The 25,582-nt window shown below is 37.9% G+C and overlaps 1 protein-coding gene across 3 annotated transcripts in view; it reads left to right on the plus strand.

Moving 5' to 3' along the window:
• Window positions 1-25,582, plus strand: part of PBX3 (PBX homeobox 3) — a 276,187-nt gene that overhangs the window by 28,427 nt on the left and 222,178 nt on the right. The window lies entirely within an intron of this gene.

Here is a 25,582-nt window from a genome sequence, read left to right on the forward strand (position 1 = left end):
TCCATGAACACGGTATGCCCTTCCATCTATTTAGGTCTTCTGTGATTTCTTTTAGCAGTTTTTTATAGTTTTCTTTATATAGGTTTTTTGTCTCTTTGGTTAAATTTATTCCTAGGTATTTTATTCTTTTAGTTGCGATTGTAAATGGGATTCGTATCTGATTTCCCCCTCAGCTTGTTCATTAGAAAAGCTACAGATTTTTGAATGTTGATCTTGTAGCCTGCTACTTTGCTGTACTCATTTATTAGCTCTAGTAATTTTGTTGTGGATTTTTCTGGGTTTTCTACGTATAGTATCATATCGTCTGCAAACAGTGATAGTTTTACTTCTTCCTTTCCAATTTTGATGCCTTATATTTCTTTTTCTTGTCTAATTGCTTTGACTAGAACTTCCAACACAATGTTGAATAATAGTGGTGATAGTGGACATCCTTGTCTTGTTCCTGATCTTAGGGGGAAAGTTTTCAATTTTTCCCCATTGAGGATGATATTAGCTGTGGGTTTTTCATATATTCCCTCTATCATTTTAAGGAAGTTCCCTTGTATTCCTATCTTTTGAAGTGTTTTCAACAGGAAAGGATGTTGAATCTTGTCAAATACCTTCTCTGCATCAATTGAGATGATCATGTGATTTTTCTGCTTTGATTTATTGATGTGGTGTATTACATTAATTGATTTTCTTATGTTGAACCATCCTTGCATACCTGGGATGAATCCTACTTGGTCATGATGAATAATTCTTTTAATGTGTTGTTGGATACGATTTGCTAGAATCTTATTTAGGATTTTTGCATCTATATTCATTAGAGACATTGGTCTGTAGTTTTCTTTTTTTGTAATATCTTTGCCTGGTTTTGGTATGAGGGTGATGTTGGCTTCATAGAATGAATTAGGTAGTTTTCCCTCCACTTCGATTTTTTTGAAGAGTTTGAGGAGAGTTGGCACTAATTCTTTCTGGAATGTTTGAAAGAATTCACATGTGAAGCTGTCTGGTCCTGGACTTTTCTTTTTAGGGAGCTTTTGAATGTCTAATTCAATCTCTTTACTTGTGATTGGTTTGTTGAGGTCATCTATTTCTTCTTGAGTCAAAGTTGGTTGTTCATGTCTTTCCAGGAACCCGTCCATTTCCTCTAAATTGTTGTATTTATTAGCGTAAAGTTGTTCATAGTATACTGTTATTACCTCCTTTATTTCTGTGAGGTCAGTAGTTATGTCTCCTCTTCCATTTCTGATCTTATTTATTTGCATCCTCTCTCTTCTTCTTTTTGTCAATCTTGCTAAGGGCCCATCAATCTTATTGATTTTCTCATAGAACCAACTTCTGGTCTTATTGGTTTTCATGTTTTCAATTTCATTTATTTCTGCTCTAATCTTTGTTATTTCTTTCCTTTTGCTTGCTTTGGGGTTAGTTTGCTGTTCTTTCTCCAGTTCTTCCAAGTGGACAGTTAATTCCTGCATTTTTGCCTTTTCTTCTTTTCTGATAAAGGCATTTAGGGCAATAAATTTCCCTCTTAGCACTGCCTTTGCTGCGTCCCATAAGTTTTGATATGTTGTGTTTTCATTTTCATTCGCCTCGAGGTATTTACTAATTTCTCTTGCAATTTCTTCTTTGACCCACTGGTTGTTTAAGAGTGTGTTGTTGAGCCTCCATGTATTTGTGAATTTTCTGGCACTCCGCCTATTATTGATTTCCAACTTCATTCCTTTATGATCCGAGAAAGTGTTGTGTATGATTTCAATCTTTTTAAATTTGTTAAGACTTGCTTTGTGACCCAGCATATGGTCTATCTTTGAGAATGATCCATGAGCACTTGAAAAAAGGTGTATCCTGCTGTTGTGGGATGTAATGTCCTATAAATGTCTGTTAAGTCTAGCTCATTTATAGTAATATTCAGATTCTCTATTTCTTTATTGATCTTCTGTCTAGATGTTCTGTCCATTGATGAGAGTGGTGAATTGAAGTCTCCAACTATTATGGTATTATGTGTCTATTTCCCTTTTCAGTGTTTGCAGTGTATTCCTCACATATTTTGGGGCATTCTGGTTCGGTGCGTAAATATTTATGATTGTTATGTCTTCTTATTTAATTGTTCCTTTTATTAGTATATAGTGTCCTTCTTTGTCTCTTTTAACTGTTTTACATTTGAAGTCTAATATGTTGGATATTAGTATAGTCACTCCTACTCTTTTCTGGTTGTTATTTGCATGAAATATCTTTTCCCAACCTTTCACTTTCAACCTATGTTTATCTTTGGGTCTAAGATGTGTTTCCTGTAGACAGCATATAGAAGGATCCTGTTTTTTAATCCATTCTGCCAGTCTATGTCTTTTGATTGGGGAATTCAGTCCATTAACATTTAGAGTTATTACTGTTTGGATAATATTTTCCTCTACCATTTTGCCTTTTGTATTATATATATCATATCTGACTTTCCTTCTTTCTACACTCTTCTCCATGTCTCTCTCTTCTGTCTTTTTGTATCTGACTCTAGTGCTCCCTTTAGTATTTCTTGCAGAGCTGGTCTCTTGGTCACAAATTCTCTCAGTGACTTTTTGTCTGAGAATGTTTTAATTTCAACCTCATTTTTGAAGGACAATTTTGCTGGATATAAGAGTCTTGGTTGACAGTTTTTCTCTTTTAGTAAGTCAAATATATCATCCCACTGTCTTCTAGCTTCCATGGTTTCTGCTGAGAAATCTACACATAGTCTTATTGGGTTTCCCTTGTATGTGATGGATTGCTTCTCTCTCGCTGCTTTCAAGATCCTCTCTTTCTCTTTGACCTCTGACATTCTAACTAGTAAGTGTCTTGGGGAATGCCTATTTGGGTCTAATCTCTTTGGGGTGCGCTGCACTTCTTGGATCTGTAATTTTAGGTCTTTCATAAGAGTTGGGAAATTTTCAGTGATAATTTCTTCCATTAGTTTTTCTCCTCCTTTTCCCTTCTCTTTTCCTTCTTGGACACCCACAACACGTATATTTGTGCGATTCACATTGTCCTTGAGTTCCCTGATACCCTCTTCAAATTTTTCCATTCTTTTCCTGATAGTTTCTGTTTCTTTTTGGAATTCAGATGTTCCATCCTCCAAATCTCTAATTCTATCTTCTGTCTCTTTAAATCTATCATTGTAGGTATCCATTGTTTTTTCCATCTTTTCTACTTTATCCTTCACTTCCATAAGCTCTGTGATCTGTTTTTTTCAGTTTTTCTATTTCTTCTTTTTGATCAGCCCATGTCTTCTTCATGTCCTCCCTCAATTTATCGATTTCGTTTTTGAAGAGGTTTTCCATTTCTGTTCGTATATTCAGCATTAGTTGTTTCAGCTCCTGTATCTCATTTGAACTATTGGTTTGTTCCTTTGACTGGGCCATATTTTCAATTTTCTGAGCGTGATCCGTTATCTTCTGCTGGCGTCTGGGCATTTAGTCAGATTTCCCTGGGTGTCGGACCCCACAGGTTGAAAGATTTTTCTGTGAAATTTCTGGGTTCGGTTTTTCTTGTCCTGCCCAGTTGGTGGCGCTCGTGGCACACGTTTGTCTACGGATTCCACCAGTGAAAGTTGCTGTGGGTCCTTTAACTCTGGAAAACTCTCGCCGTAGGGGAGGTTCGGCAGCCGAAGTGTCTTGGAAGAGTGCCAGCCGGCCCGGGGGTCCGAACGCAGGGAGGGTCGCCGGCCACCGCAGCACGGGAGAACACCCGACCGAATTTCCTAGTTGGCCCGGGCGCCAAGCGTGGCGGGAGGGTGCCAGCTGTCGCAGCCCAGGAGAGTGCACTGTTCCCAGCCGGACCGTGGAGTCACGTGTTTGGAAGGGACCCCCCGGTCACCGTTCTCTGCAGTCTGGGGATTTCCGACCCAACTCTCTCAGTTGGTCCGGGGGGCCTCGCGTGGTGGGGGCGCCAACTGCCGCGGCCCAAGGGGACCGCCTGCCCAATTTTGCCAGCTGGCCTGGGAAGGAGGAAGGGAGGGACTCCGGCTGCTTGCCATCTCGCCCGGGAAAGCCCGCGCCCCTCGGTGATCTCACCGGAGATGGTTCTCCCAGACAGTCAGCCGTTCCAGGATGGGGTACGCCGTCCCTTTGATCTCCATCGTGGCTCTGGGAGCTGCTCTGTATTGTCTCCACTCCCCCAGTAACTGTTCTGGAGGAGGAAAGGTGAGGGTGGCAAGGCTGTCAAGGCCGGTGGCGGAGGAGCCAGTGAAGGCGGAATAGGGCACGGTGGTGGTTGGAGAGCCGCTGGAGCAGGAGGGGGAAGAGCGGAGAGGATGGCGGGCGGGCCGGCTCCTGTGGGGCATGGGCGCTGCGCTCTGGGCCAGCGGACAAAGAGGGGAGAGGAGGGCGGGCGGGCCGGCTGCTGCGGGGCGTGGGCGTCGCACGCCGGACCGGCGGACAAAGAGGGAAGAGAAGGGCGGGCGGGCCCTATTATTAATTTTTATTCCATATGTTCTACTCTCCTGTTGATATAGTAGATAAAAGGAGCATCGGACACAAGGTTTTCACAATCACACAGTCACATTGTTACAGCTGTGTCATTATTCAATCATCCTCAAGAAACATAGCTATTGGAACACAGCTCTACATTTTCAAGCTGTTCCCTCCAGCCTCTCCACTACATCTTGAACAACAAGGTGATATCTACTTAATGCGTAAGAATAACCTCCAGGATAACCTTTCCACTCTGTTTGAAATCTCTCAGCCATTGACACTTTGACACTTTCTCAGACATTGACACTTAAGAGCATCTCTTCACGTGCCTTTTGGCCATTTGTATTTCCTCTTTTGAGAAGTGTCTGTTCAAGTCTTTTTCCCATTTTGTAATTGGATTGGCTGTCTTTTTGTTGTTGAGTTGAACAATCTCTTTATAAATTCTGATACTAGACCTTTATCTGATATGTTGTTTCCAAATATCATCTCACATTGTGTAGGCTGTCTTTTTATTTTCTTGATGAAGTTCTTTGATGCGCAAAAGTGTTTAATTTTGAGGAGTTCCTATTTCTTTCTTTCTTTCTTCAGTGTTCTTGCTTTGGGTGTAAGGTCTATAAAACCACCTCTAATTATAAGATTCATAAGATATTTCCTTACATTTTCCTCTAACTGTTTTATGGTCTTAAAACTAATGTTTAGATCTTTGATCCATTTTGAGTTAACTTTTGTATAGGGTGTGAGATACGGGTCCTCTTTCATTCTTTTGCATATGGGTATCCAGTTCTCTAGACACCATTTATTGAAGTGACTGTTCTGTCCCAGGTGAGTTGACTTGACTGCGTTATAAAAGATCAAATGTCCATAGATGAGAGGGTCTATATCTGAACAATCTATTCGATTCCATTGGTCAATATATCTATCTTTATGCCAGTACCATGATGTTTTGACCACTGTGGCTTCATAATATGCCTTAAAGTCATGCAGTGTGAGACCTTCAGCTTCATTTTTTTTCCTCAAGATACTTTTAGCAATTTGGGGCACACTGCCCTTCCAGATAAATTTGCTTATTGGTTTTTCTATTTCTGAAAAGTAAGTTGTTGGGATTTTGATTGGTATTGCATTGAATCTGTAAATCAATTTAGGTAGGATTGACATCTTAACTATATTTAGTCTTCCAATCCATGAACACGGTATGCCCTTCCATCTATTTAGGTCTTCTGTGATTTCTTTTAACAATTTCTTGTAGTTTTCTTTGTATAGTTAGCTAAATTTATTCCTAAGTATTTTATTCTTTTAGTTGGAATTGTAAATGGAATTCGTTTCTTGATTTACCCCTCAGATTGTTCATTACTAGTGTATAGAAACACTACGGGTTTTTGAATGTTGATCTTGTAACCTGCCACTTTGCTGTATTAGCTCTAGTAGTTTTGCTGTGGATTTTTCAGGGTTTTGACATATAGTATCATATCATCTGCAAACAGTGATAGTTTTACTTCTTCCTTTCCAATTTTGATGCCTTGTATTTCTTTTTCTTGTCTAATTGCTCTGGCTAGAACTTCCAACACAATGTTGAATAACAGTGGTGATAGTGGACATCCTTGTCTTGTTCCTGATCTTAGGGGGAAAGTTTTCAGTTTTTCCCCATTGAGGATGGTATTAGCTGTGGGTTTTTCAGATATTCCCTTTATCATTTTAAGGAAATGCCCTTGTATTCCTATCCTTTGAAGTGTTTTCAACAGGAAAGGATGTTGAATTTTGTCAAATACCTTCTCTGCATCAATCGAGATGATCATGTGATTTTTCTGCTTTGATTTGTTGATATGGTGTATTACATGAATTGATTTTCTTATGCTGAACCATCCTTGCATACCTGGGATGAATCCTACTTGGTCATGATGTATAATTTTTTTAATGTGTTGTTGGATTCGATTTGCTAGAATTTTGTTGAGAATTTTTGCATCTATATTCATTAGAGAGATTGGTCTGTAGTTTTCTTTTTTTGTAATATCTTTGCCTGGTTTTGGTATGAGGGTGATGTTGGCTTCATAGAATGAATTAAGTAGCTTTCCCTCCTTTTCAATTTTTTTGAAGAGTTTGAGCAGGATTAGTATTAATTCTTTCTTGAATGTTTGTTAGAATTCACATGTGAAGCCATCTGATCCTGGACTTTTCTTTTTGGGAAGCTTTTTAATGACTGATTCAACTTCTTTACTTGTGATTGGTTTGTTGAGGTCATCTCTATTTCTTCTTGAGTCAAAGTTGGTTGTTCATGCCTTTCTAGGAAGTTGTCCATTTCATCCTCATTGTTGTATTCATTCGCATAAAGTTGTTCATAGTATCCTGTTATTACCTCCTTTATTTCTTTGAGGTCAGTCGTTATATCTCCTCTTCCATATCTGATCTTATTTATTTGCGTCCTCTCTCTTCTTCTTTTTCTCAATCTTGCTAAGGGCCCATCAATCTTATTGATTTTCTCATAGAACCAACTTGTGGTCTTATTGATTTTCTCAATTGTTTTCATGTTCTCAATTTCATTTATTTCTGCTCTAATTTTTGTTATTTCTTTCCTTTTGCTTGCTTTCGGATTAGTTTGCTGTTCTTTCTCCAGTTCTTCCAAGTGGACAGTTAATTCCTGAATTTTTGCCCTTTCTTCTTTTTTGATATAGGCATTTAGGGCAATAAAATTTCCTCTTAGAAAGGCCTTTGCTGCATCCCATAAGTTTTGATATGTTGTGTTTTCATTTTCATTTGCTTCGGGATATTTACTGATTTCTCTTGTAATTTCTTCCTTGATCCACTGGTTCTTTAAGAGTGTATTGTTGAGCCTCCACATATTTGTGAGTTTTCTGGTGCTCTACCTAATATTGATTTCCAACTTCATTCCCTTATGATCTGAGAAAGTGTTTTGTATGATTTCAGTCTTTTTAAATTTGTTGAGACTTGCTTTGTGACCCAGCATATGGTCTATCTTTGAGAATGATCCATGAGCACTTGAGAAAAAGGTGTATCCTGCTGTTGTGGGGTGTAATGTCCTATAAATGTCTGTTAAGTCTAGCTTATTTATTGTAATATTCAAATTCTCTGTTTCTTTAATTATCCTCTGTCTACATGTTCTATCCATTGATGAGAATGGGGAATTGAAGTCTCTAAATATTACGGTAGATGTGTCTCTTTCCCTTTTCAGTGTTTGCAGTATTTGCCCCACGTATTTTGGGACATTCTGGCTTGGTGCATGAATATTTATGATGGTTATGTCTTCATGTTGAATTGTTCCTTTTATTAGTAGATAGTATCCTTCTTTGTCTCTTTTAACAGTTTCGCATTTGAAGTCTAATTTGTTGGATATTAGTATAGCTACTGCTGCTCTTTTCTGATTGTTATTTGCATGGAATATCTTTTCCCAACCTTTCACTTTCAACCTATGTTTATCCTTGGGTCTAAGATGTGTTTCCTATAGACAGCATATAGAAGGATCCTGTTTTTTAATCCATTCTGCCAGTCTATGTCTTTTGATTGGGCATTTCCATCCATTAACGTTTAGTGTTATTACAGTTCGGGTAGTACTTTCTTCTACCATTTTGCCTTCTGTATTTTATATGTCATATCTAATTTTCCTTCTTTCTACAGTCTTCTCCACACCTCTCTTTTCTGTGTTTTTGTATCTGTCTCTAGTGCCCCTTCAGTATTTCTTGCAGAGCTGGTCTCTTGGTCACAAATTCTGTCAGTGATTTTTTGTCTGAAAATGTTTTAATTTCTCCCTCATTTATGAAGTACAATTTTGCTGGGTATAGAATTCTTGGTTGACAGTTTTTCTCTTTTAATAATTCAAATATATCATCCCACTGTCTTCTCACCTCCATGGTTTCTGCTGAGAAATCTACATATAGTCTTATTGAGTTTCCCTTGTATGTGATGGATTACTTTTCTCTTGCTGCTTTCAAGATACTCTCTTTCTCTTTGACCTCTGACATTCTGACTAGTAAGTGTCTTGGAGAACATCTCTTTGGATGTGTTCTCTTTGGGGTACGCTGCACTTCTTGGATCTGTAATTTTAGGTCTTTCATGAGAGTTGGGAAATTTTCAGTGATAATTTCTTCCATTAGTTTTTCTCCTCCTTTTCCCTTCTCCTCTCCTTCCAGGACCCCCACAACATGTATATTTGTGCGCTTCATATTATCATTCAATTCCCTGGGTCCCTGCTCATATTTTCCTCTTTTTTTCCCGATAGTTTCTGTTTCTTTTTGGATTTCAGATGTTCCACCCTCCAGTTCACTAATCCTAACCTCTGTCTCTTGAAATCTACCTTTGTAGGTTTCCATTGTTTTTTCATTTCTTCTACTGTACCTTTCATTCCCATAAGTTCTGTAATTTGTTTTTTCAGACTTTCCATTTCTTCTTTTTGTTCGTTCCTTGTCGTCTTCATATCCTCCCTCAATTCATTGATTTGGTTTTTGATGAGGTTTTCCATGTCTGTTCATATATTCTGAATTAGTTGTTTCAGCTCTTCTATCTTATTTGAGCTATTGGTTTGTTCTTTTGACTGGGCCATATCTTCAATTTTCCTGGTGTGATTTGTTATTTTTTGCTGGTGTCTAGACATTTAATTACCTTAATTAGTTTGTTCTGGAGATTGCTTTCACTTATCTTACCTAGGATTTTCTTGCTAGATGAGTTTGTTGTCTATCTGTTCTTTGACCTTCAGTTCAGCTTTTTCTGGGCCTCTAGCTCAGGTTTTGTTTAACAGAGGATAATTTTTCAGTTCTTGTTTTCTTGTTTCTTGTCCTGCTTGTAAGGTGCCTTTTCCCTCCCTACCCTTAGAAGGATCTACCATAAGTATTATAGACTCCAGCCAGGTTTTCCCGGACTAAACTGGCCTCCTATCAGAGGGAAGGAGTCACTTGCGTCAGTTTTCCCTGAGGGTGAGACCCAGCAGGTTAACAGACTTTCCTATGAAATCTCTGGGCTCTGTTTTTCTTATGCTGCCCAGTATGTGGCGCTTGTCTGCCTGCGGGTCCCACCAGCAAAAGATGTTGTGGCTCCTTTTTGTAAGGCTCTTCCTGCTGGGGGCATGGTAGCAGCAGGAAGAGGAGAGGTTGTAGGCTGGTTTTAATGGCTTCAAATTGCCAAGCCCTGGGTTTTGAATTCCTTGAGAGAATGATTCCCCCTGAATTGGGCTTCACCCTCCCTTGGAGAAGGCACAGGCGGGAGGTAGCCCTGAAAGCAGTCCGTTTCTTCCTATGCCTGGGGCAGTTGCAGCCCGAGTAGTCCCACCGCTGAATCCAGAGGCAACCAAGTCTCCTGTAGAAACAGCCACAAAAACCTTGTTTTGTCCCCTTTGTTCTTTTTCGGTTAGCCCAATAAACAACCTCCGCCTTGACAGGTTCGCCTGAGCTAGGGGCCTATTTTTAGTAGTCAGAATTTGCTTATTAATGCCACAATTGGTGTTTGGTTGGACTCATTCCCTGCTACTGTTAGAGTGTCTTTCCTTTCCCTCTGGGAAGCCGCCTGTGGGGGACAGGTGCCGGGCGCCAGCTGCCACGGGTTGGGGAACTCATGCTTCTGGGGAGACTCTCCGCCAGTCCAGCTGGTCCAGACTGGGATACGCTGTGTGTCCGGTCACTATCGTGGCTCCGGGAGCTGTTCTGTACTGTTTCTGGTTATTTAGTAGTTGTTCTGGAGCATGAACTAAAATGCGCACATTGCTAAGCTGCCAGTTGGCCCCTCCTTCCAGGTATATTTTAACAAGTAGTTATAAATCAGATTTTAAAGTTTGGTATGGGTTATAATTCTACGATGTTTTGTTTTTTTCTTCTAGCTGCTCTAGGACAGTGGAGAACAAAAGAAATATCAGTGTAATGATTCAGCAGTCTTACTCATTTGTCAAATCCTATCTTCTCTGTTATACTCCTTCTCTTTGTTTTTTTCTTTTTTGTGAAAAATATCATATATACAAAAAAGCAATAAATTTCAAAGGACATCACAACAATTAGTTGTAGAACAGATTTCAAAATTTGGCATGGGTTATAATTCCACAGTTTTAGGTTTTTACTTCTTGCTGCTCTAAGGTACTGGAGACTAAAAAAAAATCAGTATAATGATTTAGTACTCATACTCATTTGTTAAACCTTCCTTCTCTGTATAACTCCACCATCACCTTTGATCTTTCTCCCCACTCTTTATGGGTATTTGGGCTCTGCCCAGTCTAACTTTTTCATGTTGGAAGGGGCTGTTGATAATATGGGATAGATGGGTGGAACTAGTTAATGTTCTGAAGAGGATGTTCCCTCTGCATTTCAGGACTTATCTGGTCCAGGGTCCCATCTGGAGGTTGTAGGTTTCTAGAAAGTTACCCTAGAGCATGGAACCTTTGTAGACTCTTATATAATGTCCTAGGTATTCTTTAGCATTGGAAAGAATGGTTTTGATTGGTTTTCATGTTCTTTTGACTATTAGTGTATCTTCTTTGCAGAAATGTCTATTCAAGTCTTTTGTCTTTTTTTGTTGTAGGTTTTATTGAGATATGTTCATATCATATTATTCCATCCAAAGTATATGATCAGTATTTCACAGTATCATCACTTAGTTGTTCAATTATCAACACACTCAATTTTAGACCATTTTCATTGCTCCAAAAAGAAAATGATCAGACACACCCACAAAAAGACCCCAAACACCTCTTATTCCTTATCTCCCCCTATTATTAACCTCTAGTATTGGTGTGGTACACCAGTTATTATTGATGAAAGAATTTTAAGGTATTACTGTTAATTAATGTCCATAACTTCAATAGGTATTTTTTCCCTACATACCACTTTATTACTACCAGTGTTGTATATTTGTACTAGTTCATGCAAGAATTTATTTAAATTTGTAGTGTTAATCGATAACATACCAGACTCTAAACAACCCCTTTCAACCAAATTCATCTACTAATAACAGCACTGTTTTTTATATTCCCAATAATGAGCTACCCTCACCCCATATCTATTGCCAAACATTTTAAGTTCAACCTCATTATACACTCTGAACATTTTAGGTTACCGCTCCCCCTTCTCTAACTTCTGTCTATTTCTAGGTATCCTATTTCCTGCATTTTAAGACTCTGAATTTACATGTTCTACCTAGTCCATATAAGTGAAATCATACAATATCTGTCCTTTTGTTTCTGACTTGTTTCACTCAGCATCATGTCCTGAATATTCATCCATGTTGTCATATGTTTTAGGACTTCATTTCTTCTCGCCACTGTATAATATTCCACTCAGCAGTGCTGCTATGGACATTGGTGTGCAAATATATGTTCATGCTCCTACTTTCATGTCTTCTGGGTATATACAAAGTAGCAGAATTGCTGGGTCGTAGGGCAACTTAATATTTGATTTTCTGAGGAACTACTAAACTGTCTTCCACAGTGGCTGTACCATTTTACACTCCCACCAGCAGTGAATAAGTGTTCCTGTTTTTTCCACATTTTCTCTAACACTAGTATTTTCGTATTTGTTTAATAACGACCATTCGTATAGGTGGAGATGATATCTCATTGTGGTTTTGATTTGTATTTTTCCCTAATAGCTAATGAAGAGACACATCTTTTCATGCACTTTTTAGCTGTTTTTATTTCTTCTTTGGAAAATGTCTATTCATATCTTTTGTCCATTTTATAATTGGTTTGTTTATCCTTTTGTTGAGTTGTAGAATTTCTTCATACTTACAACAGGATATCAAGCCCTTATCAGATATATAGCTATCAAATATTCTCTCCCATTGAGCTGGCTGCTTTTTCACCCTTGTGACGAAGTCCTTTGAAGTGCAGAAATGTTCAGTCTGGAGGATTTCCCATTTACCTATTTTTTTCTTTTTACTGCTTGTGTTTGGGTGTAAGGCCAAAAAGCTACCTCCTATCACTAAGTCTTGAAGATGTTTCCCTATATTTTCTTCTAGGAGTTTTATGGTACTGGCTCTTAAATTTAGGTCTTTGATCTACTTTGATTTAATTTTTATATAGGATGTGAGGTAGGGGTCCTCTTTCATTCCTTTGCATATAGATATCCAGTTCTCCCAGCACCATTTGTTGAACTTTTGCCCATTTTTATATTGGTTGTTTGTCTTTTTATTGTTGAGCTTTAGGAATTCTTTGTATTCTGAATATTAAACCCTTACCAAGTGTATTTTTTGCAATTATTTTCTTCCACTTTGTAGGTTATCTTTTTACTTTCTTGATAATGCCCTTTGATGTACAAAAGTTTTAAATTTTGATGAAGTTCAATTTATCAGTTTTTGGAATTGTTTTTTTAAGTTCATTTTCAGATTTTGTCTATTAATCTTGTATCTCTCCATTATGCTGGATTCATTTATAAGCTCTAGTAGCTTTCTTGTAGATTCTTTGGGATTTTCTATATATGGATTATTTCATCTATGAATAGGAAAAGTCTTACTTCCTTCTTTCCAATTTTTATTTCTGTTCTTGCCTAATTGCTCTGGCTGGAATTGTCAGTATGGTGTGCAATAGCAGTACTAAAAGTGGAAAGTATTGTTCTTTTCCTTATCTTGAAGGAAAGTTTCAGTTTTTCATTGAATGTGATGTTAGCTGTGGGTTTTTCATAAATGCCCTCAATCGTGTTGAGGAAATTCCCACCTATTCCTAGTTTTCTGAGTGTTTTTATCAATAAATGATGTTGGATTTTGTCAAATGCCTTTTTGCATCAGTTAAAATTGTCATGTGTTTTTTTCCCTTTAGTCTATTAATGTGGTGTATTACTTTAGTTGATTGTCTTATGTTGAACCACCCTTGCATTCTTGGGATAAATCCCACTTGATTATGGTATGTAATCCTCTTAATGTGCTGTTGGATTTGATTTGCCAATATTTAGATTCTGATTTTCAACCTATATTAATTAGGAATATTGGTCTGTAATTTTGTAGTGTGTCTTTGTCTGCTTTTGGTATTAGGAAAATACTTGCTTCATAGAATAAGTTAGGAATTGTTACCTCCTCTTGTATATGTTGGAAAAGTTTATAGGAAGATTGTTATTCTTAGAATTCGCCAGTGAAGCCATCTGGACCTAAAGTTTTCTTTATTGAGAGGTGTATGATTACTGGTTTTATTGCTCTTGTTATAAGTCTGTTCAGATTTTCTGTTTCTTCTGTTAGGTATGGTAATTTGTACATTTCTTGGAATTTGTATCCTGTAAGTTTGGTATGTTATTACGTTGTTTTCATTTACCTCAAAGTATTTTCTGTTTTTCCTTGTGATTTCTTGTTTGACTCATTGGTTTTGTAAGAGTGGGTTGTTTAATTTCCATATAACTGTATTTCCCAGTTTTTCTTCTGTTATTAATTATTAGCATCATCCCACTGTGGTTGGAGAAGATATATTGTATGATTTCAAGCTTTTAAAATTAATTGAGATTTGTTTATGGACATAACATATGCTGAATGGTGGAGAATATTCCATGGTGCAGTTAAGAAGAATGTGTATCTTGATGTTGTTAAATTATTTGCCTGTTAGATTGAGTTGGTTTATAGTCTTGTTCAAGTCTTCTATTTTTTTATTGCTCTCCTGTCTAGTTGTCCTGCAATTGAAAATGAGATATGGAAGTCTACAGTTATTAACATATTTCTCCCTTCAGTTCTCTCAATGTTTGGTGCATATATTTTGGGCCCAGTTATTGATGCATGTATGTTTATTCTTGTTATATCATCTTGATGAATTGACCTTTTATCAGTGTATTATTACCCTCTTTTGTAACAGTTTTGACTCAAAGGCTGTTTTATTTGATATTAGTATAGGCACCTTAGTTTTCGTATGGATACTACTTACATGGAATATCTTTTTCTATGCTTTCAAAGAGTTAAGTTTGAATCAATAGCAACTTAGCTTTAATAGCATGCAAAAACTTTCCTCTTAAACAGTTCTGTACCTATCCCTTTATGTTGTTGTCACAAGTACGTTTTTGTGCATCATGTGACCATTAATGTAGATTTATAATTATGTTTCAGGCATTGTTCTTTTAAACAATATAGGAAACCAAAAGAAGAATTACAAACCAAAGACAATAATACTGGCTTTTATATTTACCTATGTAGTTACTGTATTTTATGTAAAGATTCTCTACTTCTTTGTATGGTTTCAAGGTCATTTCTAATCTCTTTTCATGTCAAGATTCAACAGTTTAATTATACTTTGTCTCAGTGCATATCTCTTTGTGTTTATCTTTCTTGGAGTAGTTGGTTTTTTCTATGTATAGAGCCATGGCTTTTAACAAGTTTGGGAAGTTTTTGGCTGTGCTGGTTTGAAATGATGTCTGCACCCTAGAAAAACCATGTTTTAATCCTAATCCCATTTTGTAAAGGCAGCCATGTCTTCTAATCCCTATTCAGCATTGTATGTTTGAAACTGTAATTAGTTATCTCCATGGAGATGTGATTTAATAAAGAGTGGTGGTTAAGCTGGATTAGATTGAGGCGTGTCTCCATCCATTTGGGTGGGTCTTGAGAAGTTTCTGGAGTCCTATAAAAGAGGAAACATTTTGGAGAATGAGAGATTCAAAGAGATTCAGAGAGAGCAGAGCAGAACATCATAGCCACGAGAAACAGAGTCCACCAGCCAGCGACCTTTGGAGATGAAGAAGGAAAATGCCTCCTGGGGAACTTCATGAAACAGGAAGCCAGGGGAGGAAGGTAGCAGATGATGCTGAGTACGCTATGTGCCCTTCCAGATAATAGAGAAACCCTGACCATGTTTACCATGTGCCTTCAAACTTGAGAGTGAAATCCTGAGCTTTATTGGCCTTCTGGAATCAAGGCATCCTTCCTTGGATGCCTTAGATAGACTTGCTTTAGTTGGGACATTTTCTCAGCCTTAGAACTGTGAACTTGCAATTTATTAAATTCCTCTTTTAAGAAGTCATTCTGTTTCTGGTATATTGCATTCCAGCAGCTAGCAACTAGAACAATGGCCATCATTTTTTCAAGTACAGGTGTATCTCAGATATATTGCAGGTTTAGTTTCAGACCACTGCAGTAAGATGAATCACAATTTTTTTACTTTTCTGCTGCATATGTAGGCTATGTTTATTTCATACTGTAGGCTATTAAATATGCAGTACCATTGTGTCTAAAAAAACGGTACATACCTTAATTAAAAATACTTTATTGCTAAAAAATATTAACCATCATCTTTAGTAAGTTGTAATATTTTTACTGGTGGAGGGTCTTTCCTTGATGCTGATGGCTACTTACTGATCAGGGTGGTGATTGTGAAGTTTGGGTGGCTGTGGCCATTTCTTCTTTCTTTTTTTTTTTTAATTGTGAAATATAACATATACAAAAAAGCACTAAATTTCCAAGTACATTTTAACAAGTAGTTATAGAGCAGACTTTAAAGTTTGGTATGGTTACAGTTCCATGATTTTTCATTTTCTCTTCTAGCTGCTCCAAGACACTGGAGACCAACAGAAATATCAATGTATGATTCAGCAGTTGTACTCATTTGTTAAATCCTATCTTTTCTGTTATATTCCTTCTACTCTTTTTTGTGAAAAATAACATATCCGAATATCAATAAATTTCAAAGTAGATCACACTTTGTTGCGATTGTTGTAGAACAACAGTTAGTTGTAGAACAGATTTTGAAGTTTGGTATGGGTTACAGTTCCACAATTTGGGGTTTTCACTTCTAGCTGCTCTAAGGTACTAGAGACTAAAAGAAATATCAGTGTGATTCAGCACTCATACTCATTTGTTACTTTCTATCACCTTTGATCTTTCTCCCCCTCTTTAGGGGTTTTTGGACTATAGCCAGTCAAACTTTTTCATGTTGGAAGGGGCTGTTGATAACGTGGGACAGGGGGATGGAACTAGTTGCTGTTCTGGAAAGGCTGTATGGCTATTTCTTAAAATCAGGCAGTAGTGAAGTTTGCTCCATCAGTTGACTCTTCCATTTATGTAAGATTTCTCTATAGCTATTTGATAGCATTTTGATAGCATTTTACCCATAGTAGAACTTCTTTCAAAATGGAGCCAATCCTCTCAAACCCTGTCACTGCTTTATCAACAAAGTTGGTATAATATTCTAAATCCTTTGTTGTCATTTCAGCAGGGTAAACAGCATCTTCACTAGGAGTAATTTCCATCTCTAGAAACCACTTTCTTTGCCCATTCATAAAAAGCAACTCCCTATCCATTCAAGTTTTTATCATGAGATCGCAGCAATTCAGTAACATCTTTTGGCTTTACTTACAGTTCTAGTCCACTTGCTGTTTCCACCACATCTGCAGTTATTTTCTCCACTGAAGTTTTGATCCGCTCAAAGTCATCCATGAGGTTTGGAATCAGCTTCTTCCGAACTCCTGTTAATGTTGGTATTTTGAACTCCCATGAATTATGACTGTCCTTAATAGCTTCTTGAAAGGTGAATTTTTTCCAGAACTTTTTAATTTTACTTTGTTCAGACCCTTCAAAGGAATCATTATGGCAGATATAAATTTAGGAAATGTATTTTTTAAGTAATAAGACATGAAAATCAATGCGACACCTTCATCTATGGACTGCAGAATGGAAATTGTGTTAGCAGGTATGCAAACAACATTAATCTCATTGTACATCTCAATCAGAGCTCTTGGATCATCTTGGTGACCAGGTGCATTGTCAATGAGTATTGTCAATGAGCATTAATATTTTTTTTTTTTTTTTTAGTTTTTTTTTTTTATTAATCAAAAAAAAAGAAAAGAAATTAACACAACATTTAGAAATCATTCCATTCTACACATGCACTCAGTAATTCTTAGTATCATCACATAGATGTATGATCATCATTTCTTAGTACATTTGCATCGATTTAGGAAAAGAACTAGCAAAACAGCAGAAAAAGATATAGAATGTTAATATAGAGAAGAGAATTAAAATAATAATACTAATAAAATATATATATATATAAAAAGGAAAAAGAAAAAAACAAAAACAAAAGATACAAACACACAAACAAACAAACAAAAAACCATATTTCAGGTGCAGCTTCATTCAGTGTTCCAACCTAGTTACATTACACTTAGGTATTATTGTGCTGTCCATTTTTGAGTTTTTGTATCTAGTCCTGTTGCACAGTCTGTATCCCTTCAGCTCCAATTACCCATTATCTTACCCTGTTTCTAACTCCTGCTGGTCTCTGTTACCAATGATATATTCCAAGCTGATTCTCGAATGTCGGTTCACATCAGTGGGACCATACAGTATTTGTCCTTTAGTTTTGGGCTAGACTCACTCAGCATAATGTTCTCTAGGTCCATCCATGTTATTACATGCTTCATAAGTTTAGTCTGTCTTAAAGCTGCATAATATTCCATCGTAGGTATACGCCACAGTTTGTCTAGCCACTCGTCTGTTGATGGACATTTTGGCTGTTTCCATCTCTTTGCAATTGTAGATAATGCTGCTATAAACACTGGTGTGCAAATGTCCGTCTGTGTCTTTGCCCTTAAGTCCTTTGAATAGATACCTAGCAGTGGTATTGCTGGGTTGTAATCCATTCTGCCATTCTATGTCTTTTGATTGGGAAATTCAGTCCATTAACTTTTAGTGTTATTACTGTTTGGATAATATTTTCCTCTACCATTTTGGCTTTTGTATTATATATATCATACCTGATTTTCCTTCTTTCTACACTTTACTCCATACCTCTCTCTTCTGTCTTTTCGTTTCTGACTCTAGTGCTCCCTTTAGTATTTCTTGCAGAGCTGGTCTCTTGGTCACAAATTCTCTCAGTGACTTTTTGTCTATAAATGTTTTAATTTCTCCCTCATTTTTGAAGGACAATTTTGCTGGATATAGGAGTCTTGGTTGGCAGTTTTTCTCTTAGTGATTTAAATATATCATCCCACTGTCTTCTAGCTTCCATGGTTTCTGCTGAGAAATCTACACATAGTCTTATTGGGTTTCCCTTGTATGTGACAGATTGTTTTTCTCTTGCTGCTTTCAAGATCCTCTCTTTCTCTTTGACCTCTGACATTGTAACTAGTAAATGTCTTGGAGAACGCCTATTTGGGTCTATTCTCTTTGGGGTGCGCTGCACTTCTTGGATCTGTATATTTAGGTCTTTCATAAGAGTTGGGAAATTTTCAGTGATAATTTCTTCCATTAGTTTTTCTCCTCCTTTTCCCTTCTCTTCTCCTTCTGGGACACCCACAACACGTATATTTGTGCGCTTCATATTGTCATTCAGTTCCCTGATTCCCTGCTCAAGTTTTTCCATTCTTTTCCCTATAGTTTCTGCTTCTTTTTGGAATTCAGTTGTTCCATCCTCCAGTTCACTAATTGTAGCTTCTGTCTCTTTAGATCTACCATTGTAGGTATCCATTGTTTTTTCCATTTTTTCTTCTTTGTCCTTCACTCCCACAAGTTCTGTGATTTGTTTTTTCAGATTTTCTATTTCTTCTTTTTGTTCAGCCCATATCTTCTTCATGTCCTCCCTCAATTTATTGATTTGGTTTTTGAAGAGTTTTTCCATTTCTGTTCGTATATTCAGGATTAGTTGTCTCAGCTCCTGTATCTCATTTGAACTATTGGTTTGTTCCTTTGATTGGGCCATATCTTCAATTTTCTGAGCGTCATCCATTATTTTCTGCTGGTGTCTGGGCATTTGATCAGATTTCCTTGGGTGTGGGACCCAGCTGGTTGAAAGGTTTTTCTGTGGGATCTCTGGGCTCTGTTTTTCTGTTCCTGCCCAGTAGGTGGCGCTTGTGGCGGTCGTTTGTCTGCGGGGCAGTCGGCCCGGGAAACCGCGCGTGGAGGCGGGGGTCGCTGGCCACAGCTTGGGGGAGTGCCGGTCCAAATTGCCCAGCTGGCCCGAGACGCCAAGCATGACGGGAGGGCCCCGCTATCCAATGTTCCCAGTCAGACCGGGGAGCCACGTGCGTGGAGGGGACCCCAGTCGCCAGCCGCCCCAGCCGGGAAAATGTGCGCTCCTCGGGTATCTCACTGCAGTGGATTCTCCCTACCCGTTCAGCCGTTCCAGAATGGGGTACGCTGTCTTTTTGGTCTCTGTCGTGACTCCGGGAGCTGTTTCGTATTGTTTCTATTTCTTTAGTTGCTTTTCTGGAGGAGGAACTAAGACCCGCGCGTCTTACTAAGCCGCCATCTTCTCCGGAAGTCAGCATTAATATTTTGAGAGGAACCGTTTTTTCTGAGTAGTAGGCCTCAACATTTTAGAATATTCACTAAACCATACTGTAAACAGATGTGCTGTTATCCAGGCTTTGATGTCCCATTTATAGCGTATAGGCAGAGTAAATTTAGCCTAATTCTTAAGAGCCCTAGGATTTTTGGAATGGTAAATGAACATTGGTTTCAACAGAAAGTCATCAGCTGCATCAACTCCTAACAAGAGAGTCAGCCTATCCTTTGAAGCTTTGAAGCCAGGCATTGATGTTTCCCCTTTAGCTGTGAATGTCTTAAATGCCATCTTCTTCCAGTAGAAGGCTATGTTGTCTACATTGAAAATCTGTTATTTAGTTTATCCACTTTCATCAATTTAGATATTATCTAGATCTTCTGGATAGCTTGCTGTAGCTTCTATATCAAATCAACCCTTGCTGCTTCACTTTGCACTTTTTTTCACAGTTTTTATTGTAAAATATAACATATATACAAAGCAAAGAAAGAAAAAAAGCAATAATTTTTAAAGTGCACTTCAACAAGTAGTTACAGAACAGATCCCAGAGTTTGTCATGGGCTACTATTCCACCATCTCATATTTTTTCTGCTAGCTGTTTCTAAATACTGGAAGCCAGAAGGAATATTAATATAGTGATTCAGCAGTCATACTTGGTTGCCAAATCCTATTCTCTCTGTTACACCTCCTCCTTGTCCTTTGATCCTTCCCCCAATCTACAGGAATCCTTGGGCAGTGTCCGTTCTAACTTTTTCAACAGTTGAGAAGGGGTGTTGACACTAAAGGATAGGTGGATGTAATTAATTGATAATCTTGGAGAGGCAGGTCCCTCTGGGTTTCAGGATTTATCTTACCTAGGAACCTTCTGGAAATTATAGGTTCCAGGAAAGCAAACTTAGTGCATGAAATCTTTATAGAGTTTGTTTCAGTTTGAGCCCTTGATGTTGTAAGAGTCAACAGGAGCGATTTTGATGGGGGTTTGGCAAACCATGGCAAACAGCACTGTGTAACTGAAGCTTGCGTGAGAGTAGTCTCCAGAATAGCCTCTTGACTCCATTTGATTTCTTTTGACCACTGATGCCTTATTTTATTATACCTCTTCCCCACTCCTTGGTCTGGAAAGTGTTGTTGATCACTCAGTGCCAGGACCAGACTCATCCTTGGGAGTCATGCCCCACACCACCAGGGAGAATTTCACCCCCTGGATGTTATGTCTCATGAAGTGGGGAGGGCACTGTCTTTCCCTTCAGAGTTGGGCCTAGAGAGAGCACATTTGAGCAACAAAGAGGTTTCCTAGAAGCAATTCCTAGGCCTTGCCACGGGCAGTCTTAACTTCTCCCCCACAAAAACAAGTTTCATAATGGCAGGCCTCAAAATCAAGGGCCTGGCCTATTTTCCTGGGAGTCCCCAAAGGTTGAAAGGGTGTATGAATATATTTTTTCCCCTTTGGAGCCTCAAGCCACCAACACCACCCCACTTTCAAATTACTAGCTCACCACACACTGGGATATATCCTGGCATTATACCAAGCTGCACAGAACTACAAGGCCTTGTTCCCACCCTGGACCCCAGGAGTCTGGGTCATTCAAGTAAGCTATCCAGATAGGGTTGATTTAGATTATGTGGTACAGAAAATCTAAGTTCTAGACATAATAAATCTCTCTGCCTTTGCTCCCATACAGTATGTGAAGGTCTCGAGTACATACACTATCATCTTTACCCTGTATTCTGATTTACCTTAGACCCAGCCAGATTGGCTTCGTTTTTATCTCTAATTAAGGCCTGATTTCTTACTCTGTTATTTAACTGTTATTATATATAGCTATGCTAATCATCAGGGCTGCAGCATTTCTGGGTCCCAGGTGTCACAGTTACTCAAAATCCCAGGGAAATACCAGCTGATATTCAATAGTTCAGTGTCTCAGCATCCAGAAATACATTTAGAACTTTAGATGATGTGTGGCTGTGATAAGTGCTTACAATCTAGGCCCCAATTTTCCTATAAGCATTTTCTGAAAGAGATCTTAGCATATTTATTCTTTTGTTTCTGGTTTATTTTGCACAACACATTGTCCCCAAGATTTATGCAGTTCGTTGCATGCCTTTGATGTTCTTCCTTTTTGTAGCTGCACTGTATCTGATCATATAAATGTATCACAGTTTGTAATTTTGCTTCTCAGTCATTGTACCCTTTGGCTCCCTCTATCTATTGGGCATCACGGATAATGTCTGAAATAAGCAGACCGTGTCTTGCAGTATCCTTACTTAGTTGTGCAATCGGCAGTACTCTCAATTTTAGACTATTTTCATTGGTCCATAATGACAGAGAATGGACAAGCACAGCATCACCAACTATGAAATCAAAACTCCTCCTTATCCCTATTGTAAAGGTTCCTAGATTGTAAGTTCTTATAGCAGTCACGCATATTTAGGAGTTGTAAATGGTATTTTTAAATTCTGAGATGCTGAGCTATTTATATATAACCTGGTTATTCCCTGAAACTTTGTGTATTTACTTGAGTGACAGCTGAGACTCAGAGTCAGAACACTAAAGCTATGAAAGTCAGCATTACCCCATTCAGCAACTGTTTAAAAAGTTGAAAAAGTGATCAAACTTTGTCTGGAGATATGAATGAAGCTGATTTGGATAGGACTAAGGTAAATCAGAATACTGGATAAAGGATGATATGATTCGTAATTTCAGAGACCAAAGGGAGAGATGTTTATTTGGTGCAAAATTTGTATTTTAGGTAGTACATTATCTAATTTAGTTTGTATAGTCAGTTTACTTGAGCATCATAATTACATGGAATCTTGAATAGGGCATGAGATCTTGTTGGTTTGATGTGATATCCTGATATATCCCAGGGTAATTTTAGGCAGAGAATAAAAAAGTATTTGCAAAGTCCCCTTGGGGAACTGGGGAGAAAGGAGGAAACATTCAGCTTCCCTGTCTGGGGAATTCCTTATATCTTTGCGAGCAGTGGGGACAACCAATTCAATAGGCTGAGCCCTCAATTTTGGGACTCGCCCCTATGAAGCTTATTCCTGCAAAGGAGAAGCTACGCCTACTTGTAATTATGCCTAAGAGTCATCCCCAGAGAATCTTTTTGGTTACTCAGATGTGGCCTCTGTCTCTAAGCCAAGTTGGCAGATGAACTCACTGCCCTCTGCCTACATGGGACAGGGCTCCCAGGGGTGTAAATCACCCTGGCAATGTGGGACAGAACTCTGAGAATGACCGGAACCTGGCATTATGGGAATAAGAAAGTCTTCTTGACCAAAAGGGGGAAGAAAGAAATGAGACAAAATAAAGTCGCAGTGGCTGAGAGATTTCAAACAGAGTCGAGTGGTTATCCTAGAAGTTATTCTTATCCCTTTTTAATTTATGGTGCATTGGAGTGGCTAGAGGAAAGTACTGGAAACAGTTGAACTAGAATAAATGAATACATACATACATACATACATACATACATACATATATACATAAATGAATAAGGGAGATAAAGGGGAAAAATTGAGTAGATTGAAAAATTGTGGGTCAGTAAGAGGGAGGAGTAGGGGTATTGGATGTATGAGTTCGTTTTTATTTCTTTTTCTAGAGTGATAAACATGCTCTATAAATTATCATGATGATTGTACAACTATGAAATGATATTGTGAGCCATTGATTGTGTAATATGTTTGGACTGTACATGTGTGGCTATTTCTCAATAAAAATATTTAAAAAAATAAAAAATGAATAAGGCTAAATAAAAACTACCCCTTATTGCTTGTCCTACCTTACACTTTTATGTTATGGAGATGGCTTCTTTCATTAAACCTCATGAACCAACTTTTGATAGTCATACTTTTATTCTGTGGCTTCCTCACCTCTCTTAGCCCTCATAGAATTGAGGAGAATTAGGGCCTTGCTCTGGATTAGGCTTTGCCTTAAGGAAATGTTGTAGTTGGTTTGATTTTCTATCCAGACCATTAAAGCTTTCTCCATACCACCAATAAGGCAGTTTTGCTTTTTTATCATTTTTTTGTTCACTGGAGTAGGACTTCTAATTTCCTTCAAGAACTTTTCCTTTGCATTCACAACTTGACTAACAGTTTTGCACAAGAGGCCTAGCTTTTGGTCTGTCTTGGTTTTTGATATGCCTTCCCCACTAAACTTAATCAGTTCCAGCTTTTTGTTTAAAGTGAGAGATGTGCAGCTCTTCCTTTTACTTGCACACTTAGAGGTCATTGTAGGGTTATAAACTGACTTGATGTCAATATTGTTTTGTCTTGGGGAATAGGGAAGCCTGAGGAAAGTGAAAGAGATGGGGGAAAGACCAGTCAGGGGAACAATCAGAACACACTACATTTATCGATTACATTTGCCCTCTTATATGGGTATAGTTCATGATGCCCCAAACAGTTACTGTTTTGTACTAAGATCTGTACTAAGAGCATAGATCGCCATAACAGATATAATAACAATAAATAAGTTTCACATATTCTGCAAATTACCAAAATGTGACCTAGTGACATGAAGTGAGCACATGCTCTTGGAAAAATGGCACTACTGGACTGGCTTGGTGCAGGGTTGCCACAAACCTTCAGATTTGTAAAAATACAGTATCTGGAAAGCACAATGCAATGAGGTATGTCTATATTCTTTCTGCTTTCCCCTCCTTCCAGTATTCCCATTGTATATATGTTAATATGCTTGTTGGTGTTCGAGAGGTCCCTTAGGCTCTGTTCACTTTTCTTCTTTTTCCTTCTCTCCTCAGAATGAATGATTTCAATTGACCTATCTTCAAAATTGCTGATTCTTTTGCCTGGTCAAATCTGCTTATTGAAACCTGGTACATTTATCATTTCACTTATTGTACTTTTCAGGCCCAGAGTATCTGTTTGGTTCCTGTTAAAATATTTCTTCCTCTTTATTGGTTCAGACACCATCTCCTTGTTTCCCTTAACTATTTGCCCAATGTTTTCTTAAGGTATTTGAACATATTTCATATATAGTTTGTCTAGTGAATCCAATATTTGTGCTTTATCGAGGATAGTTTCTTGTTATGTCTTCTTTTCTTGGGCCTTACTGTTTAGTTTCTTTGCATGCTTCATGAGTTTTTGTTGAAATTGAAAATTTTGAATATTATAGCATGGCAAATCTGGAAATAAGATTCTTCTCCCTCTTCAGGTTTGTTTTTGTTGTTTCCTGTGATTTGTAGCTCTTTGATTATTGGTGACTTTTCTAAAGTATTTTTGCAAAGTCCTTATTCTGTGTTGTTATGTGTTGTATCTGAAACCCTGTTCTTTACTTTCATTCAGCTAGTTTAGACAGATTTCTTTGACTGCTTGGAGACAACAGAAAGAAAATAAGTAAATAAAGTGAAAAAAAGGTAAAAGGAAAAGAGGAAATGAACTCTCTTTGTGTTGGCAGATTATGTTAATGCTTATTCAGGCTATTCACAACTCTGTTTTAGTCTTAACTTCTTGCTTGTGCTAAGCCTATATGTCAGCTAGAGGTAAAGGCTTAAGTCTTCTCAGGTCTTTTTGGCATATATCCTGACCTGAGCATGCAAGTGGTTTTCTAAAGTTTTCTGTATGCATATGCATTTTCGAATGCCTTAATTTCCCAAAGAAACTGCACATTTTTTCCCCAGAGCTTCAGCACTTTATTGTTTGTCTCAACTATATGTTATTGGGTTGTTCCTTTTCCTCAAAATGTTTTCAAGGAATTCCCTTGCTTGTCCTGCTTGAATGAGGTCTGAGTCAGGTGAAACAAAGACAAGGTCTTGTGTCAGTGCTTCAGATAGCTCCCATACAGATCAAAATAGGCAAACATAATTTTTGAGAATAAGGAGTGCTCTGCCTCCTCTAGATTTAGGGATGAGGTTTCCAGTCTGTCATCTTTCAGAGCACCACTTAACAGATAAAGGTGCTCTTAACAGATAACGGAGTGTAACACTCTTTAAGTTTCCTAGGCTGCTCAAGTAAATACCAGGAAATGGTTTGG

This window comes from Tamandua tetradactyla, chromosome 2 (genome assembly GCF_023851605.1).
Source record: "Tamandua tetradactyla isolate mTamTet1 chromosome 2, mTamTet1.pri, whole genome shotgun sequence".
In the NCBI taxonomy this organism is placed as follows: Eukaryota; Metazoa; Chordata; class Mammalia; order Pilosa; family Myrmecophagidae; genus Tamandua; species Tamandua tetradactyla.